The sequence below is a fragment of the Bombyx mandarina genome, chromosome 10 (assembly GCF_030267445.1).
Source record: "Bombyx mandarina strain Sakado chromosome 10, ASM3026744v2".
NCBI classification, from domain to species: Eukaryota; Metazoa; Arthropoda; class Insecta; order Lepidoptera; family Bombycidae; genus Bombyx; species Bombyx mandarina.
In genome coordinates, this window is record NC_143217.1 from 7,449,820 (window position 1) to 7,465,239 (window position 15,420).

Consider the following 15,420-nt stretch of genomic DNA (forward strand, 5'->3'; position numbering starts at 1 on the left):
GCCTCGAATAAAATTAATTAACGTAGGCGTTTCAAATTATATATAGGCGTTACGTACGGTGTTCGTTTTTTTTAACTAATAATTTATTTAGCACCTTTGTGATTGATCGATGAAATGAAAAAGCGACACTAAAAGTGATAAGCATATGCATTTGTAAGAAATAACTTGCGAGAGAATGAGATGAAATATTTATTTCCCAATTTAATCGTTGGTAACTTAACAGTCTATTTCAACTCGGCATGGATTGGTAGGTGAGCTGACGGGACTCGGCTTACGAGGACTTACTAAGACTAGACTTAGCAAGAGCAGTGCTTTGGTCAATCTACCACCGGATCTAAATCGCGACCCACTGAGGAGATTCGGGGAGAAACTTATTGTGTTGTGTCTATAAGCTAGGTAGCATACTTTTTTTTTATTATTGAAAGATTACTGGTGATCCCGAGGCCTTTCCAGTTTGGCGGTGGGCGAGCAAAGGCTCAGCCAGGAGGGGTGGGATTTGCTAACAATAGCCCGAGCGCTTCCGAAGGAGACCTAACAGCTCAAGAGCAATTGCTTCGCGAATAAATCTACTATCGGATTGGAATCGCGACCCGCTGAGAAGATCCGGCGAGGTAGCATACTCTAAAGCTTTCATTTATACCGCGTGTGAACTGCACACGTGTGTTTTTTGGCAGATGATACTCTCGGTCCACCTGATCTCAAATAGTTGTCAATAGACACAGTTAATAGACGTTACAAAACGATTACCGCTCACCTTGAGACGTAAGGTGGAAAGACGTAAGGTTCCAAATAAATAAATGTAACATCTGTCCCACTTTAAATTCAAACGCACGATAGTTTTGCGGCTGAAGTAGGTTGTTTTCGAGCAACCAACAACTCGAGTGTCAGCTAATCACCCAAAATTTGCGGAATTTATTTTATTAAATAGATGATATTATTCCTTAATTGTGAATGTGAAAATCCAACACATATTTAGTATGTATCTTCTATTATATAAAAATTAATTGCTGTTCGTTAGTCTCGCTAAGGCTCGAGAACGGCTGGACCGATTTGGCTAATTTTGGTCTTGAATTATTTGTGGAAGTCCAGAGAAGGCTTAAAAAGTACATAAATATGAAAATGAATTAAATAAAGTTTAGGTCTTTTCTTTATCGATTGAGGCACTACGAATTCTGCCGGGTCAGCTAGTTTTATTATAAAAATTGCTACCTGTTAGCTGAATTTGATTGGTGTCCCAGTAGGTCCCATTACCCCACTTACGTTCCAAAAGCAGGCCTCGTTTAATACTTTATCTTTTGTGTAATATAGTGCATATGTGTAAGGTTGCGATAGGTCGTTTATTACGTGTGCATTAATCTTCGAAACCGTATTGAAAGACTTAAGCAACGATGTCAAGGCTATTATCCATAAGTAGCGCACCTGAATAATTAGTAATAATTAATGGTTATTGTAAATTATCATGCTTTAATCGCCTCTTTGGACTGTTGTTTAGTGGTTCCATTGGATTCCCGTTCGTTGACGGTATCTTTTAACGGCATCTTGAGTCTTCTGGATCTGAATCGGAATCCTTGACACTGGGTTACAAGTATCTACTGCTGTAAACTTTTTTTAAGTGAGACGTTATTTGAAAATTAGACGCCTGCAGTGCAGTTTCACACATTCTATTGGAGCGTCTCGATATTTCTAGTATTTAGAGCACGCAATACCTACATTTAAAACTTATCCTCAATGCAAACGAAGGTAGAACCATAAAAATTAATTTTCACATATAAATATTGAGTTAACATTTGAGTATAAGTTTTAAGTTTCGTAATAAAAATAAAATACGACTGCAGAACAAAGAATATCTATAACAGAATCTGCGACTATTCGCTTTTAATACTCGCACGGTATCGCTGGATCATAAGCGAATTTTGATTACTACATGCAAAAACTAATCATATTCATTAAACCGACTGCGCAGCCAAATCTCGTTTACAAAGCCCCATAACAAGGATTGATTAAGATTCGACAAACGGAAAGTGTTTTGGGCATGTACATACTAGTTTATATATAGTTATTTATAATTACAGTTCTTTCTTTTCACACTGTAGGTATAATGTGTGTAAGTAGTGGTTTGTTAGTGCACCAGATAATCTGTTGATACATCTACTACTGTCTTGATAGCTGTAAATGTAATATATTTAATATCTCTTTGGTTTAATACTAAGAACTATTAACTCAGATATATAAGACTCGTTGTGTACCAAACGTTAAACGTTAAAAAGTCTTTGAAAATTATTCTGAAATGTTTCGTTTTATTTGTAAGGTTAGATGTGACTTCATTTTTATTACTGTTTCCTGTTACTCATTATCAATACGTTCCGAATGCAACGATTTTAATTTACACACACTACCCAATATGTATTCCAAAATAATAATAATTATGAAATCATAAATGAAGTGGAGGAATAGAGAAGCAAAAGCGAGGTCAGATCTAGATGTAATCGAGAAGATTCATATTGCAATAACTATCGGCGCGTATTTCTTAATTGATTTTTTTTATGTATTTAAATAATCAATTGCACATGATTGTTACTGATTGAAATAGTAAAAGCTTAGACAGGAAAGGGAGTCTATGTCAGATACGTTGAGCAGTGAGGGCGCCAGTGTCGCGGTCGTCTCAAGATCAAGGTCGCGCGGCAGACGTCGGCAAGGTCACCCGCCCCGCCGCCCTCCGCTGCTACCGCGCTCGCCTCTCGCGCGCGCAAATATTTGCGACCGTCTGTCCTCCGCGACCGATACGCCGAGGTCAGCCCGTCAACAGACCTTGAAGTAATATTATCCGACCTCTCCTGTTTGAAAGACGAGCCCGTATTTTTATCGGTCAATTCATTACTATAATATTTATTTATTGTTTTCTCATGTATGGTTAAAGGTAATATTTATTCAGATAAGTGACAACTAAATAGAAAAAAAAAACATTTAAGTAAAGGGCAGGAAACGAAAAAAGCTAGGTTCAAGGAATATAGGATAACTATTATAATTGTTTATATTTAAATATAAGGAAATGGTTAATTAATACATAATAACTACATACATAGTACTGGGCTTACATCATCAGCGTGACCACGACCACTATGACAAGACCGACGAAGAAGAAAATATTAGTTAGAAGAAATTATTGTAAATATGTAGTATAGTGTCGTTCCCTATTTACTAATAGGGGTCTTTACTAAGATGGACAGTCAAGCCATAGTATACCCCATCATCATTGTAACACAAGATTAAAATTTCAACAGCTTTTCAAAGACTACTTTTTCAAATCGGGTTTGATTGCTTTACGGCAGATATAGGCAAGATGTATAATAGCCGGCAAACTTCTTGAGCATTTGTTGACGTAGTGGGGGTAAGTTTGCGCATGGTACACTCACGTGCAAAAATATTATTTACTCTGCGTCATAATGCAATTAAATTATTAAAGTCAACATATGTATTTATTTATATATTTATTAGAACATCAACAAAAAATATAGGTTAATAATTGTAATAATTTAATCTTGGGGTAAAATAGATATTCCTTCTATTAAGTCAAAACTAGAGCTGTTGCCAGGTCTTCGTTCAGTTGAAGCGAAGCTGGTATTTGTAATTTTTTTTTCGTTATCATAATCTTGACCATTATCATCATCACTGTTTTCATCACCCGAGTCGCCATCATCGTGTTAAGTCGACATAGGGCTCATCGGTGTAGTTTACGACTCGGTCGGTTCGATCTTCTTTTTTGTCTATAATTAATTATTTTTTGAAGATATTCGATTCGTAGTAATCAAATGTTACTTTTTTCAATTACCAGCTTCCGATTATTTTCTGTTTTTTTTTTCCATCTGAAGCCTAGCTCTTTCATAATTCGTCGTAAACTTCATTCCGAGCCATTAAAATGTATATCTTCTTTAAAATTTTCGAAGCCTTTTTATTACAGATTGAACGAAACTATCCATTCCGGTAACTTTCTTCTTCCCTGATCTTTTCTTACCCGGAGTCCCAAGCACGATGAGCAAGCCAGAGCCTTTAGCTTCGTTAATAATGCACCTAACAGTACTCACTGATGTTTTTGTTGCTTCCGAAGTCTGTTTTACTTTTTCCATAATATCATTCTTCCCCTGTTTTATAATGAAGCAATATACGTCGTACACAATTTTTCTACCCTTTCTTTTGAATACTCCACCAGTTTGTTGCGGCATAGTGTATGACGGCGTGTCTAGGGTGACTACGGTGATTTGTTCATGAAACCGCTTACCATTGAATAAATTACTATGGCTTTGTTTTATAGGACTACAGTCTGACCCTGAATGGAACATAAAGGGGGAGCCAAAACCACTTATCTGTAACACACTGAAGCTCTGGAACACACGTTGACGTCTCTGGTTGGACCTGCCACAGCACCTGGAGCAGTGTCGTTTTTCTTCTTGTAGCGCATGGAACACCCAGAAGCTACATGGCTCGCATCACCGCACACGTAACAGCCGACTTGCAGGCGAGAGCCGGGCGCCCACGGATGAGGAGGTTGTTCAGGTTTTGCAGGCTGTATTTTTGTGAGGCAAGTAGCAGCTCGAGCCTTAAGCGAATGTGTGAGAGTCAAAATTAAATCGACACCATCCAATACTTCAACTACTTTAAACGGCCCTTTAAACTTCGTATCTAATTTAGTTTGATTATGCTCTTCGTATTAATGTGTGGACGAGCTCACAGCCCACCTTGTGTTAAGTGGTTACTGGAACCCATAGACATCCACAGCGTAAACGCACCACACACCTTGAGATAGAAGTTCTAAGGTCTCAGTATAGTTACAACCGCTGCCCCACCCTTCAAACCGAAAAACACCACTGCTTCACGGCAGAAATAGGCAGGGTGATGGTACCCGTGCGGTCGATGGCACTATACGGAGCACCCGTCTGGTGCCACGTCCTTACCCACGAGAACGTCGCCGCGCTGCGACGCCGGCAGCGCGCGATCGCAGTTATTCAATGATACCTCACAGTCTCCTACGAGGCGGCGCGCCCTAGCGCAAGTGCAGCCGTAGCGCGGGGGCTCCAATATCGGCAGTCCGTGCTGGAGGCGTGGTCTCGTCGTTTGGCGGACCCGTCAGCCGGCCTCCGTACCGTCGAGGCGATCTGCCCGGTTCTCGCGGACTGGGTGGGCCGCGACCGCGGAAGTCTCACCTCCGGCTACCTGTGCAGACTCACAAGACATTTTACCACCATGCAAACTTCTTACCGCAACAAATCTTACCAGCCACCACGCAAACTATAATTTTACGGGTTCCACCTCTCTTACACGATGTTACTCCCACACTGAGGAAGCCAACCGCGAACACATGTCAAGCACGCACAAGCACGCACTTCACCGGAAAAACCTGCATCCGCCAGCGGAACCCGAACACCGCCGCATCGCCAGACACGAACGCACCGGACGTCTTATCTTACAGGTCACGACGACTTCAGATGTGTCAATTTTTCTTCCCCACGGAAACTTGCTTGCTTTCTTGTTTGCTTGCTTGCTGGAGCCCGAAGTCATCGAACGTGTAGTGTTATTGGTATTGAATCGAGTAGATTCTAAAATTTCAGCGACAATTCACAGTCTCATGTCCTGGTTTACTGTACTAGTGCCATGTAACTCTAGCAGTAGTCATTGGCTTAAAAACGATTCGTGTCGGAACTACCCACTCGTCATGACAGATCCATTATTGCGATCGAAGTTTCACTTGAGATTTGCACTTGCCTTAATTTCTTGCAATAGCTTGTTACGTGTTGTATTTCCGTTAGTAAATGCCATGTGATGAAGTCGACAGTCAAACTGGGCAACATGAGCCAGAACGTAAGATGTGACGATTTCTTCGTGGCTCAGATCTTCCATCGAGGTAACAGAGACGTTATTACACGACTTACGTATGCTGCATTCACGCTCTTGTGGCGTACCACTACTAGTATTCTGATCTGCATCATGTTTTTTTTGCTGTACTTCGAACATGTTCAAACACGTCACGCCAGTGAGAGTAGAGTCCTGATCTCACTTCTGATGTAAGCTGTTGTTTACGAGTGGAACGACACGGCCGGCGCACCTTGCTTGTGTGAGTCACTCCTATTGCACGTGCTATATAACATAAATATCGTTAACGCCGTCATGTATTTTTTATAAAAAATCAACAAACACTCAACAAATAGCAATGGCAACAAAGTCAACAAGCAATTATAATAAAATATAACTTAACGATTAATAACGATAGATTTTTCACTGTACGCAAGCGTACTTTACGCAAGGTTCGACAGATCTACCAATAACGCGCTCGATACGATTTCCCCTGCCGTCGCGCCTCACCCTCACCACCAAAGTGATCTAAAATTCGGTTCTGCGCAGCCAAGGTCATTTGCTCACGATGTTTGCCGGTTACTATACCAAAATAATTAAGTACGCACTAAAATTAATTATCAGCTAAGTAGATAATATTTTCAATTATTTACAAATCAAAGAAATAATAAGAAGAAACGTGTTCAATCAAGAATGAATCTAACAATCTTTCGAAATCAAAATCACAAAATTGACACATAATAATATGTAGTAGAAAAAATTGAGAAATAAAATATTTTTATAAATTAGCTAATATTGAGGATTATAGTGGGATAAAGAATTTGCGTGATTATATATCCAAAGAAGTTTCCCAAGGAATATAATATCATTTAATAGGCGTTACTAAAAAGCTTTATCAAGTACTTTTTAGTTTGTAATAATATTACATAGTTTAGCAAAATTTTACACATCTTTGAACGTTATTGTACTAAATTATAATGGCTGTGAAAACACTTTTATAATTTATTAGTGTATTTATAAATAACTAAAAATTTTATCAGGTAATCCCGATAAAATTAGTAAAGCAATCATTATGAAAAAAAACAAATTTGAAGTAATCCACTACACACTTAATTATTGATAAACGGAAATATGTATTGTGCTTGACAACCCGGAGCCTTTAAGGACTATGTGACCATATAGGGCTGCTTAAAGAGCGGAAATACAATAAAAGATTAAAATTTCCTATCTAAGGACTCTCTCTCTCTCTTCGATCGGTTCCTCACTGCTGAGGATCGTGACTCCGTCCGATTTCATCAACCAACTGTCTCCATCGATCCCGCCCTGCAGCCCGGTGGAGTGCGTCGCTGTTAGGTATCCCCAGTTCCTCCGCTATTTGGTCCGACCATCGTTTGGGACCTCTACCCCTAGGCCTTTTTCCCTCTAAGGACTAAAGACATTATATTTACAGCACAGAAAGTTATATTCTCCATATCAAATAGGTATTTTAGAATATACAATAATTGCCTATTCCTCCTATATTTTTATTTATTACAGGTGTTTAATGGTTTAAAAATATTGTTTAAAATCAATTTTAGTAGTAAATTTATTCATTTAGTGATTCCATATTATAATGTAAAACGTAGAAATACATATAGGTATCTATTTATTGTATAAATATATGTATTTTCTTTAGTAATGTTTTAATTTTAGTAATGGTTTGGTCTATATTGATAGAACACACTCTTTAGATATTGTTAATAGTACACCGCAATATACCTGCTGTATCTTCAGAATTTCTGTCCGTTCTTTGGAAGAGATCGTTTTTAGCGATAAGACCCCCTACTGTACAATCATATCTACCTACCTGTTGACTGTTTTTGAATGTAAATTGTGTTTTGGTGTGCAGTTAAGTATATTCTCTCTCTCTATCTCTCTCATATGTACATAATGGTTACGCCATTACTTTTAAAACATAACGTTCTTGTAGTACAAAAAAAATATATGTTTAATTGAAACAGTGCGTGTAAAAAGAACGTGTAAAATTAAAGAGTACTTGCACCGAAATGCAATTTCCGATGTTTGTCTTTCTATAAATAACCGAAATGTGAGGAACAATTTCTGGTAAATCGCCAGAAGAAAATACGACATGCGTTCTAATGTTGTTTATCTCAGACCGTAACAACTTTATGTTGATACAACATTAACGAGAAATGCTCATTATCTGTGGAACACAAACAATGTCTTTGTTGCACATAAACCATTGCGCGTGTAACATGATAAAGTTGCAGAATATGCTAACACGACACAAGCATGTATATGTACATTATGAATTTACGTAATAGGAATCTTAAGTTAAAATAATTCTATTTCATTCAACGACGAATGAAAAACAAGGAAATTTTTATTTCGGGTCATATATATGTTTATTTTGTTATTATACAGTTTTATAATAATTGAGGCGTTCGAATTAATTTTAATTGGTTTTTTTTTTGTCTCTTATCTTTGCAAATCTATGAATCGATGAAGATTAATTTTCAAATGTAGTTATGAGTAATTCTTTTTAACCTTCAATATTGCAACCACATTTTCTATTCGGCTTTGTTTAAACAAATGTATTTATTAAGGACACATTTCATTATTCACAAGGATTTCGTCGAAAAAAAAAAAACAATGAGTGTCCATAAACAAAGGTCATACAGAGAACTGCATAATGTACGCCAGATATTTTGACCTTCATCTGAAATTAAGTCGGGGTATCTAGGCAGATATTTATTTGTTCTCTGGTATCGCAACTTGATGCAAATAAAAGGGGTCAAAAAAATTTTTATTTTTATTTTGGTAGACTTTCACGAATTATAGAGATTAATAATTAAAAACAGTTTTACGATTTTGTTTTGTCCTTGCTTTACTGATTGGCTAATGTCAATCCGAGCAGACTTCTGTGACTATGTTCAAAGTATTGAACTTGTAAGTCGTAAAATTTCAGTTATTTTTGGGGGTTTAAAACAAAATTGCTTGTTCGTAAGACTTAATTAGTTTAAAATGTTTCTAACTAATTAAGGTAAGATTATCGTGATAATCATGACAAATGATTAACATGATTGTCTAACCAAACAACAAATTCAGAGTACGAAATTATTAGACATACTCGTAGTTTCAATTAAACATACACTATTTATTTGTGAGTGAAATGTTTAAAATATAAAATTAAAAAATAAAATATAAATATAAATATTTACTAACAATCACGCCACGTTAACTGGTCCCGTGATTAGTTCGTAAAGAACTTGTGTTACAGGTACCAGATAACGGAAATAAATGTAAGATTTTTATTATACACATACATATATTTAATATACATCCATAACCCTGGAAAAGACATTTATATTTATCATACAAATATCTTCTCTTGGCGGGATTCGAACCCGCGACCCCCTTGTGTAGTGACCATGTCACTTACCACTACACCAGACGACCGTTTCTATATATTTCTATATAATCTATATAATTCTCTTTTAAAATAAATAGTCGTTTAGTAGTATTACTTAATTATTATTACCTAATTGAATACACGCTGGATTAAGAAATATGCATATGTCGGTCAGCATTTCGGTGTAATAAAGTATTGCGACAATCACAATTTAGTATCAAGCTTCATATTGAATAATAGGTACCTCATTGGGCATTATTAATAAAGTTCTAAAAAACCCAAAGACCTCGTGAGTTTGACGATACGATAGGTTAATTGTAAGGGTATAACTAAATTTTAGATGCATTTCACTAATGTAACGTTAATTTATGCTTCCAAATGCTGCTTTTTGTTAAATTCTGTCATCGTTTTGAAAAATACGTAACAGGAATACCTATATAGGAATCGGTGGGGAAAATACAGGTGGCCGTGATTAAAATATTACATAAAAATAGAAACTATGACTATATTTGGTTTAGGTAGAAGATACATTTTGAATTGACGAGCCCTTGCCTGTCCTGACGACCGCGCCGCCGTGGTCTGCCGTATGAAACATTGGGGCCAAGGTCCTTATGAATTATGGAATATATGGTATTGTTTGGGCAATGTATGTCAGTGCTCCGATTTCGCGGCCGCTACGTTAATAATAGCCGACGAAGGTTCCATTCGGCACAGGAGGTCACATCTACTAACTTCAGTTTCCGGAATCGTTGGAATTATTTGTTCAACTGTGTGGATGTCTATTGAGGAGAAGAGTTTTTTATAGCTGTGGATGGTCAGATCAGCTTACGATCCGTCTGGTACGAAGGATTGATCGAAGCCCATATTATAACATAAATGACACCATTAATCTCTTTGAGATTTGAGGCTGAAAAAAGCGGAATGGTAGTACCTACCCATGCTTAGAATACGCCATTAGATTACCAATAGATGTTACTACTAATAATTAATATTATAAATACGAAAGTGAGTTTGTTTGTTGCTTAGGTTTTTATACGCATTACACGCTTATGCATACACGTTGTCATAGGCATCAAAAAGTACCTACGGTATCGAGTATATTTCCCTTTCAGATTAACTCGAATGAAGCCGTCCGTAACAGCTAGTTTAGTATAAATTAGTCAACATAATCTAGAACAGTGGTAAACTAGGACATATTTGTATGAAAGTCGAGCGAACGCGCGCGCTACAGCGGCAGGCGTTCCCAAATGAGGTCAGTGGAACGCGAGTTATTACACTTGACCTCTTTCTGTCGAGTCCTTACCTCCGCCAGACCTTCACACTTTTTTACAACGATTTTACGAGCTAGGTCGGGCCAATTAAAGTTTCGTCGATCAGCCAACAATGATGCCCCCGTTCCGTCGGCAGATGCAGTTCGAACGGAGCGCCCTATACGCCGCGCGCTACCGCACACACTTGACACACATTCGCCTTTCAATGTCTATTGATATTTAATTTTTCGAAGTGACCGTGGTTTGAATATTTATGCCTTACATTGATTATACTATTCTTTTTAATTGCTTTGGATGGACTTGATGTTTAATTAATAATCGGCGTCTGTGGACAATGTAACAGACAGAGTAAATGACGAAGCCCCGTTGAGGCACGATGTTAATGGCTCTGTGGTGCCTATCCGTGAATGCTCATTCTTTTTTCCTACCTATGCCTTGCCTATAGCCTTGAGAGGCTATTTCAGCTTCACCCTAAAATGTAGGTGAGCTCACGGGGCTCAAACCGGAATTTTGATAACACTGGTCCTAGCAAGAGCAGTGTTTCGCAGTATCTACCATCGGATCGGAAACGCGACCCATTGAGAAGATCCGGCGAGAAACTCAGTGGGCTGTGTCTATGGGTTAATTCGCTCGTCGAGCTCTTCGTCGCAAGCGACGGGTTCATCGTGAACGGTGACCGGATGCTCACTAAAGGCACTCTTGCTCTTCAATTCGTTTGCTCATTTCTGAGAATCTTGACGACACTGACTGACTTGAATAGACATTTGTTAATGTATACAGAATCCTTAGATTTCAAACCAAGAGCTATAATTATTCGAAACTCTGTACCGGCACGATATCAGAAAATGAATAGACGATATCTTTTCAATACACACGGTGTAATTTCGCGTTGAGAATTTTAGATGACTGACTTCCTTAAACTTTTCGTAATAGATTATAGCAGTTTTCTAGCCAGTCGTACATAAATACAGTCAGCATCCAAAATAGTAACCAGGAGTTCGGTTTTTTCTTCTTCCTAATATTAATGTTTAAATGAACGTAACACAAATTAAATACGTAAATTGGCGCATCAGTTCCTCGTAAACAAGGTCAAAGTGACCTTGGTATTAAGTTGTAGTTTAATTATTTGCTATTTTCGCAATAATAAGAACACAATGACAAACAAGGAAGTCGACGTTCTGCGGTGATTACATGTACCACGTTGATTGTGAACTGTTTATTCATATTCTTCGTTCAGGGTCAGTATTGGTGACACACGTCATAAATGTTGATGACGCACCGCAACAGTACGTTTCTGTTTGATTAGAGGGTTTGGTCGCGTGTTTTTTTTTTTCATTGTTGATCAATTGAATTTCGTGTTATCTTAAGTCATTTTTATAGCAGCGTAAATTGTTTTGTTCTCTAAAAAAAAGACAATGCTGCTGCGATTTTCAGAAACAGCATTCTATGCCACTGGATAATCGGAATGAAGTTGCAGAATTCTTGAAGATACGTCAGCTGGTGGATTATTAAGAAGAAAGATCGTGTAACAATTTTTTTGGTTTCGCGATAAAATAACCCATTACCACTGACAATTTTATTTTAATACTAGCTGACCCGGCAAACGTTGTTTTGTCATATATAAGATTTCTAGGGAATTTCTAGTGTAGAAAAAAAAACTAACTTATTGTAAGTGTGTAAGGATTAACAAATAAAAAATAAGGATTGATCGTAGAGGGGTGAAAATTTAGGGTTTGTAATTATTTTTGTATGCTGTATCATAAAAAAATAAAACCAAAAAATGTTGTCTAAAAAATAAATAAATAAATTTAGGGGTGGACCACCCTTAACATTTAGGGGGTTGAAAAATAGATGTTGTCCGATTCTTCACCCTGACCGATATGCACACTAAGATTCACAAAAATCGGTCGAGCCGTTTCGGAGGAGTTCAATCACGCACACCGTGACCCGAGAATTTTATATATTAGATTGACTTTAAAAACTTCAGAAGAAACATTAGATTCTTCAATAGAACAAAGAAAACTGTAAAAGGTTTGTTAGTAATGAACGTATTGCATACACTACTTTGTTAGTGTTGTCTTGTGTTATTTTTTTTATTAAACATAAAAAAAAACAATTATGTAACTCTACTGGAAATTGCTCATGTTTATTTTCGATAAATATTTAATAGTTTAATGTCGTTAAATATTTGTTCAATTGAATTGCATTTGAACTGGCGCTATAATATACAAATAAACGATCCTTACAAATAAACGATTCAACAAATTTCTTCGAAACCGACGAAGTAACAATGTATCTGTGACACATGGATAGGCAGATTCTCTGATATCTAAATTATCGTGAAATTGTAACAAGGCAAGCACTGGCCTGTTCCCGGAATATCTTTATTTATAATAAGCTCATTGTGTCTTATCTTGTGAGTGATATCATAAGAATATTTGTGACAAAAATTAACAATTACTATGTCCTGCAATAAAAAGCTGCACAGTAACTAAAATTTTATTGCCGAGACAATGGTTCAAATCAGTATCAATGTCAGTTTACCAATAAAAACGAATGCCGCGAATTGAGAACATCCTCCTTATTCTTTTAATTTAATATGCTTATTTTTCCAAAAAGGTTTTACTGTTGTTACATTCACAACGTTTACCTTTTTGTTTCATGTTCAAGTAAACACAAGTTATTTTAATTTTATATCGACATTACGCGCTGTCGAACACTCTTTCATCTATCATTCACAATGAGACAATAGTAAGATAATGAGGTTAGTTAAGTTCAATGTATTGTTTTAAGCGAAACTAAATTAAATAAGGCGAAAGACAATATTAATATAATGTGATAAGGCGAGGGCGCTGCTCTGCCTTGCAGCTCTATCGTTCAAGATTAAGGTCGTTCGTATAGCGTGCCGACTAGAGCAGTACGGGCCGTATTGAGTTGCAGCGTCCTTTGTGTTATTCTAGTATGTATGATAATCTTCGTTTGTGTAATTTTGCGATAAATAACAAAAGTGAATTTTTATAATTGCTTTTTTTCTCTTTTTGCACGTACGACTAATTAAAATGTCACATTGAGGGATAAATAAAAGTCGGTTTTTTTAAAACCATCCGGATGGATGTTAGAAACATCATCATCATCATCATCATCAGCCTTTATCTGCCCACTGCTGGACATAGGCCTTCCTCAATGCCTTCCACATAATGCGGTCCTCCGCCTTCCGCATCCAACGATTTCCTGCCGTGCGCACTAAGGTATTTCTCTAAGGGACAAAATCCGGAACAAAGAAATTCGACGGAGAACCAAAGTCGACGACATAGCTCTCAAAGTTAGCAGGCTGAAGTGGCAATGGGCCGGTCACATCTGTCGAGCCAGCGACGCCAGGTGGGGGCGGTAAGTCCTCGAATGGAGGCCACGGATGGGTACCAGGAGCGTGGGGCGTCCTCCAACCAGGTTAGAAACATAAGGCTTTGAAATTTTAAATACCTTTTTTATTTTTTAATATTTACACATGTCGGGAATGGAACTTGGCTATATAACTAATTCGAAAGATACTGCACTATAGACGTGTACAAAAGATTTGTTTTTTTTGCCAGTAAACTCATTATTTAGTCACAATAATTTGTTCAGATCGACCACATAGGTAGGCAGCGACTTGGCTGAACTCCATGGGCGACGGTAACCACTAACCATCAAGTGGGCCGTATGCTTGTCTGCCTAAAAGGGCAATAAAAAAAACATATACGTTTTTCATTATACCTAGTCTTGCCATAAAAAAAAATCTATTGCAAATAACGTTTATTACTTTTACAGTGTGTTAGTTTAATACATAAATATAAAACAATTAAAAGTATAAAAAGCTTATTCGAAGTGGTATCGATTGGCTGCAATACAGTCCTTTAAACGTTGAGGCCAGTTATCAATAGAAGCACTCTTTCCAAGGGAAAAATTTTCACTGCCAATCATACGGATTGTTTTAGGGACTCCAAATTATCATGGCGTTTAGAGCAAGCCCTACTTTCTAAAACTGACCATAAATCATAATCCAGCGGATTAAGATCGGGACTAGACGACGGCCAGTCTTCAGCTCTGATGAAGTCCGAAACGTTCGTTTCCAACCAAGACTGCGTAGACCGAGCTTTATGACCTGGCCCGAGTCTTGCTGGAAGGACCATTCTTATTGAACATGGTGTTGTTAAGGGGCTTCACTACCTTCTCAGGAATGGTATCTTGATACACCTGTGCCGATGTTTTGATACCTTTTTCACAAAAGTATGACTCAGTCACTCCTTCATAGCTAATAAATACCCCACCAAACCATCACTGAAGTCGGATAGTGCCCACGTTGCACTCTGTCGACTAATTGGAAAGCTTCCTTAGAGCTTTGAGCATAAATACGGTCATTTTGTTTGTTAAAATGTTGCTCTATTGTAAAAAAAATCCCATCCGTAAACAAAAATTTTCTATGACCTCCCTTTGCGTACCGCTTCAGTAGTTGTTTCGATTTTACCACCCTATTCTCTTTTAAATTATCAGTTAAGAAATGAACCAGTACGTCTCTTATAGGCTGCAAGTCCTAAGTCAGCTTCTAAAGTACGCGACATGGTTCTAGGTGCTATCTTCATCTCCCGAGATAAAATCTTTTGCTTTCGGACAGGATTTCTTCGAATTCTTTTCTTTACTGCTTTGACCACCTTTTTCGTACGAACACTACGTGGACGGCCAGATCTTTTTCTGTCACAAACAGAAAAGGTCTCATTGCACCTATTAATAGCCCGGTACACAAACATTTTACTAATACCAAATGTATGGAGAGTTTTAACAATTGCATTAAAAATTTGGCTCCAAACCTACTTTGTGTAATGCAATCACAGCGATTCGGTTCTCTTTATCACCCCA

General features: G+C 37.5%; 1 long non-coding RNA gene across 2 annotated transcripts; it reads right to left on the minus strand.

Moving 5' to 3' along the window:
• Nucleotides 1–3,473: 3,473 nt before the first annotated feature.
• Nucleotides 3,474–6,430, minus strand: LOC149502192 (uncharacterized). Of its 2 annotated transcripts, none has more exons than XR_016323655.1 (2): nt 5,379–6,430; nt 3,474–5,208 (listed from the first exon to the last, which is right to left on the minus strand). It is a non-coding gene; the product is annotated as an uncharacterized LOC149502192 (long non-coding RNA). The 2 variants fall into 2 exon arrangements; XR_016323656.1 differs by having other exon boundaries at nt 5,314–6,430.
• Nucleotides 6,431–15,420: the final 8,990 nt, after the last annotated feature.